Source organism: Cyanistes caeruleus, chromosome 5 (genome assembly GCF_971803275.1).
Source record: "Cyanistes caeruleus chromosome 5, bCyaCae1.hap1.1, whole genome shotgun sequence".
Classification (NCBI taxonomy): domain Eukaryota; kingdom Metazoa; phylum Chordata; class Aves; order Passeriformes; family Paridae; genus Cyanistes; species Cyanistes caeruleus.
The window spans coordinates 36,807,110-36,813,884 of NC_141705.1; positions in this window are offsets into that span (position 1 = coordinate 36,807,110).

Genomic DNA, 6,775 nt, shown 5'->3' on the forward strand with positions numbered 1-6,775 from the left:
CTGTAGGTACAGAAAGGAAAGCTATGGGAATAAAATTTGAGCATTTCAATACAGAGAAGCTAAGGGAAGCTCATACACAGACCATTCTTTACAGGAGATAAGTCTGAGGAATTGTTTCAGTCAGACATGCTAATAAATCATTTTCAATAAGAGATCAATAAATTGAATAGTAATAAATCACACAGATCACATGATATTTGCTCAATGTTTCAATGTGAAATTGCCAGCATGTTAAGTAGATTACTTATAGTTTCAATCAGCTTTACTGCCAGAGGAAAGGAAGATCACTGCTGGAACTTCAGCTTCCTAGAGGAATTTAGGTTATTCTAAAACAATGCACAAAGAAATTTGATAAATTCTGTTACACTTCAATTAGTAATTAAAAAAAAAATTAAAACCCCCTAGACATCAAACAAAGAGTAATGAGGCAAAACATTGAGTAGCTTCTATATAAAAATATATAGGCAGATATATTTTATCCACTTTGAAAAAGGGATTACTTGGAGAGAATCTGATAGAGAGCACTATGGGCTTATGAGGGCTCTGAATTAAGTGGAAAAAAAAAAATCTCTTCACTTTTTTATGCAGAAACACCCGAACTATCTGATACCCTTAAACTATCAAGCAACATATTTAAAGCAAGTGAAGGAAAATAACAATTGTAAATCATGTAACTTTGTCATGGCATTTAGCAGTAACCAAAATGGGATAAGAAATTATTAAAGAAGTAATAAAAAAAACATCCATCAAGAGTTAGTGAATATGATATGGGTGAAACAAATAGTAATAAAATATAAATTATTGACTTTTGGGAGAAATACGGAAGGATCATGCCTCTACTCCAGATATATGTTCAGTGTGTTTTCCTTATGTGTTCCTGTGACAAGCCCCTGTCAGAGGTGGGATTCAGAAGTTAAGGACTGTTGCTCTGACAAGTGGAACCACAAGCACCTGTATTGCTACTATGTACAATAGTACTATGTACAATTTCTAATGTACAATCCTAATTTACATTTCTAATGTACAAAGTGTCACAGCATTCTGGCAGAAGAGGACGCTAAAGCAATCAAATCATACTCAGATAAGCCAGGTCAGTGAAGAGCTTACATCATATATTTGCATTTGGATTTTGAAGTTGGAATCTGTTTGTCAATAACTGGAATAATTCCATTAATATTTTTAATAAATCTAATCATAGCTATATTTTTTATTATGTGGGAAGTGGGTTTTTATTTTGTGGGGGACTAAGGAGAAGCTTTTTTTTTTTAAACAGGACAACTAGCATTTACATAATTTAGATGTTTTTGTTCATTTTATCATGTTACAATTAAAGCCCAGAGTAAGGCAAACAATTTTGGCTAAATCTGAGGGAAAGATTATACAACATTCAGACAAGGTACAGGGTTCATGGCACAGTTACTCAATAGCATAATTCAGATATTAATTTGAACATGATAATCATTATATGTTTTGACATTTGCCAGTTCCATGCCTGACTGTTACTTATTTAAAAGTCTAGTTTTATGTAATTTTTATTCTCATAATGTATCTCTTCTGACATTCCTTTGCCTTCAGTCTTGATGTTATACATTTAAGTATGATAACCATAGAATGTTCAAGCATCTTATAAAAGCACACTAAAATATTATATGACAGTATGTGTGTAACTATCAAAATTTGAAGTAGGTTTTATGAGTTCTTTCTTTAAAAATATTGTTCTTGACATTTATATGTAAGAGCCTAGATGGCCTCTTCAGAAATGCATTCTGAAGAAAATAAATGGGACTGGAAAGAAATATTTTTTAAAATGTGCTGTCACCACATCTACTCTATGCAACATCTAAAGTTAAAGTTCCAGCCAATACTTCTCATGCTTACCTGTGTCCTTTCCTTCAAAGAGGAAAGAAATATTTTTTTATTTGTGTGAGAAAGCTGCAGAACTTCTCTTTAAACTGCTGAAGTTTTTCATAGTGGCAGATACACTTTCAAGCAGGTTTTAAAGGCATACAATAGGTTATAAAGCCCTCTTTTTGTGTGTGTGGCATTTTGTCTGAATGCCATGATACCACACTGAAAATCACATACCTTCTGAAACGTTGCAATGCAAATGTAGTCCCTCTGCAACAGAGACTGCTGCCCTTTAAGAAAACACTTTTACTTTGATAATATTTTGAGATATATCCTGCTGCTGTTCCTTTCAGAGTGCTGCTTTATCTTACTTCCTTGATGCCCTCCTGTAGAGGTAGGCTTCCTTCCCATCAAATCATGCAGTGTGGAGCACATCAGGCTCTGCAGAGCTCCTTAAATATTTGGTTGAAGGTCAGTCCTGCCATCCAGAAGAGAACAAAAACATTGTTTTATGCTTTGCTACACCTGAAGAAACTGGGAATAATAATAAAAAAAGAACACAGGAATCACTTTCCCAGTATGATGGTGTTAATTTGTAACCCCGCACCTCTATAACTTGTGCAAGTGGAGGCTTGCCAGCAGTAACAGCTGGATGCTCAGGTGTGCGTATTTCACTTATTTTACAAAGCAGTAGAAAGCCAAGATGCAGGCAAGTCGTATGTGAAGAAAAGGCTGGGGATTTTCTGCTGCTGACACCGTGCCACTGAATTACGAGCAGTGGGTTGGTGAGAAGTCTTGAACCCATTGAACAATGGCAAAACTCCTGTTGTTATCACTTCATCTGGGTAAATTAATGCAGAGTGTTTGGGGACAAATTAGAGAAAGCTAGAGTCTCAGAGAAGCAAAGCCTTTCCTGCACTTTGGTTCTATTTATGCCAAAAGCCTGAGCGTGGATAGAAAATACTGCTTTAGGAAGATTATTTGGAATTCCAGAAGGAAACAGAGCAGGATGTCAGAGCCACTATTTGCCTAGAAATAACATACTTACAGACATATGCACACAACAGAAACGTCACTTAGAAACACACTTGAGGAAGTTTTCTAGGAAAATTTGACAAAGCTATGGTATAAAATTGTAATTATACAATTAACATTACAACTAAATTTGTAGCATACAATTAAAATTGTAATTATAAATTTCAAACAACTACAGTGTTTGAAAGAAAGCGCTTTGCTCTCACACAGGGAATTTTCACTCCAAGAAACAGTCCTAAACTAGCATCATTAGAGAAATTTTTGGCACATGATGCTTCACTGAACCTGCAATAATTGGAGTCCAAAAAGTCTAAGTTCCCAAAAATACAAGAAGCCTCTCTTTTATAACCTATAAAGAGGTAGGAAACTTGGGATTATTGCAGTAAGACTGAAGCTTTTCATAGAATCATCATAGAGTCATTGAATGGCCTGGGTTAGGAGAGATCTTAAAGATCATCTAGTTCCAATGCTCCTGCCATGGGCACCTTTCACCTCAATTTCAGAGACTTCTAAAGTATATTTATTGTATATTTTGCCTGATATACCAACCATTCAGTCTTTATGATCAATAATAGGTATTAATAAACAAAAAAATTAAGTAGAAATAATTTAAAAGAGTATTTTCTTAACATTTTTTTCTCTAAAATATATAACAACCACGGAACATGCATTGCCAAAGCATGCATGACAAATTGTTTCTTGGCTACAGTGGGAAGGCTTCATATAATTCCTGCTCTTGAGTTGATTCTGGAAATTATTTGTTGCACTATATTAGGAATGGTGAAGTGATGACACAGACTCTCTAGCCTTAGTTGCAAAAGAGAGCAAGTTTTATTCTTCCAGATCTTCTTTTATAGACAGTTCCTAGAAGGTCTGAAAAGGTAAAGCTTACATTGGTCACCAAACCTGCACATCACCATCACTGGACAGTTAGGAACAACACCCCTTAACCATTTCTTGCAAGAAAAAAACAAGGAGGTAAACAACACCTGCAAAGGTTGTTTTTCCTCTCCAAGGACTGTTTTGATTCCTCCTTATGACTTCTCAGGAAACACTTTCTCAGGCCAGTGCGAGAAAGTTATGTGACTTAGTTTCACACAGACACTGTGTGATCTCTCACATTCAGCATCCATAGTTACTCTTTTTAAATTATCTATAAAACTCTTCATTGCATGTCACACCACAACACTGTTTCACTTACATTCTGTGCTTGTCTTTGCTTTGTGCACATCATCCTCCCAGATTTTTTCTGCCTTCTTTTAATTTTCTTTGTGTCTACAAGCAAATACATTTTTCATTTTATTCAAATGAAAAAGTGATTCGTCAGGCTCATAAGTCACTGTTACCATAGCATCTGAGGCCTGCTTTATGATCTTTAGGGTCTCACGCAGATGAAGACCAACGTAATAAGGTGGCAAAAAGTTCTTATTTTCTACATGGAAAACAGAGAAACCACTCTGCTAAAGCATGAAAGAAAAGATGCACTGGGCTGACTTTTCCAATTATAAAACTTCCTTTCTGTCATGAGTTTCTTAGTGATATAGAATCATTGAGGTTGGAAAAAACCTCTAAAACCATTGAGTACAACCATTAACTTAGCATTGCTTAACCTAAACATATATTTTCACTTCTGCCTTAAGGTGCGTAGATTGAGCTTGTGCTGTCTAAGCAAGCAGAAGTATTATTAGAAGCTTATTATATGTAAAAATACATTTGAATTCAGTTTACATTAGTTTCTACCTCAATCTAAATTATATATGCATCACTTTTATTAATTTAATAAGTATTCTTTGCTTGTAATTTCAATGTTAACGGAAGACAATTTAATTGCTTTTAGAAATTTACTGTTACTGTATTTTCTGTGAATTATCAAGTGAATATTATGTGCATCAATCATTGTTTTAGCATTGAAAAAAAATTTCAATTACAAGAATAACTCACATTTTAATAACACTAAATGGTGTTTCACTATGTAAGGGTCCATTGTCAAGATGCATCATATTCAAATTTCCTTTCTTTTAATAACAGAACCAATGAAGAGAAAAAAAAAAGAGATATAACTTTAGTACCTTCATATTTTCATTTCTGTTAAATATCACGCTGGGTATGGTTCACATTTATCAATTTGAGTATGCAGTAGTTATGGGCGGCTTTTGTGTATGTAATTTCTTTTATTAATTTTCCCACAAATCAAATAATATGAGAAGAAAAAGGGGAAATAAAGATAACAGTTTCATAAATATATTATATATATTCATAAGGAAAAATCAAATACTGCATCACAAGTCATTGGTATATTATTCTTTTTGTCTTTCATCAGGAGAGTGAGAAATCAAAAATTCTCACGTAAAGTAACTTTTTTTCTCAAAATAAATCAAACAATGATTAAATGGTTTCCAGCATTGTTTTCACATGCTTCCTTGCTGAATTATATCAGAAAAAAAAAATTAAGGTTTTGGTTTTTGAGGTTCGTTACTTTTTTTGTGAGGAGGTGCAAGTATTTCAAAAGTCACAAAACCATTTACGGAATGGATATCCTATGTTTAAGAAACAGTCATCCTTCCTTTGACAACTAAAATATTAATATTCACTTGTGAATGTTTTTTTTTTTTTTGTCCTGTGCTTTCCAAACTGCCTCTGACCTTGTTCCCTTTTCTTTTGAAAATGCCATATCTTTTTAAGGACAAAAATTGTTACAAATCCTACAAAAATATACAATTAAATCCTTCAAAATCAGGCAGGCTTTGTCCCCTGAATGAGGAGGTGGCCCATGTGCCACAGAGGCTGGGAGGGGAGTGAGGTGAAAAACTGTTCCATGAAACGCTGGCGTATGAACCTGAACCGTAGTGCTGGTGGCAAGTGGCCAGGAGCAGCAACTTTTTAGCCCAGAAGCTGTGTTCCAAGTTTTAGTCTGACCAAGATGAACATCCCATCCCTTGGAGAGACTAAGACAAGCAGTTGTGTCGTTCTCCTGGGGAAAATGTACACATAACCAGAGGTTTCCTCAGCAGTTTCCCTCTCCCTCACTGCTCAGGGAAGTCAGCCTGCACAGCTCCTCCTGATTTATTTCCTCCCATGTTTGGGGATCTGGATTACCTTGTACAACCCAACCCCACTGAGACCCAAACTGTGAATTGCTTGGGTGCTGAACATCAGCATCTTCTCCACCTGTGTGTTTATATACCACACAGGTATGTAAAGTTCTAATAACCGTATCAGCAGCTATGCTTTCTGCAGCTAGGAAATATCTGGTGAGATCTTAAACCTGATTACAAGAAGTGGTTGAGAAAAATGAGCTTACCAGATGTTATGTTTCATACCTCTTTAAATGTAGGTAGCTGAAGCCTGATTTCAAAGCAGGACAGTTGTACACCTCTGAACAGCATTGCCCAATGTCTTTTTGCTTCAAACTCTGCCACAAAACTACTGGTACAAGGTAAATTAATTTCATCTTTCACTGCTTTGTCAATCAGCATAATAAGATATTAAATCACAATAGAAAAGACATTGTTATACAGTGATTATTCTCCAGGGATACCCTAAAACAGGAAGAGCAGTCAAGAGTTTCTTATAGCACAGGACAGTAATTATCTCATGACAAATATGGTCCTTGGAGATCACTTTAGAGCTATTTTAAAGGTATTGTAGAGAATAGTGTGTATATATGTTGTAGCAGAAGATGACAGAGATGGCACTTTACAGTCACAAAAGTGAATTCTAGCTGGCTGTGAGGTACACACTGAGTAATTTAAAGCATTAACAGCCAATTGAACACTTCTTCAGTTGAAGCATATTTATTACACAGTGTAACAACCAGTTAATCACTCTTTGAAACTGTGGCATAAGAAAGAAGTTGGAAAGCGACAACCTTGTGTTTTTTCAGTCAATTATT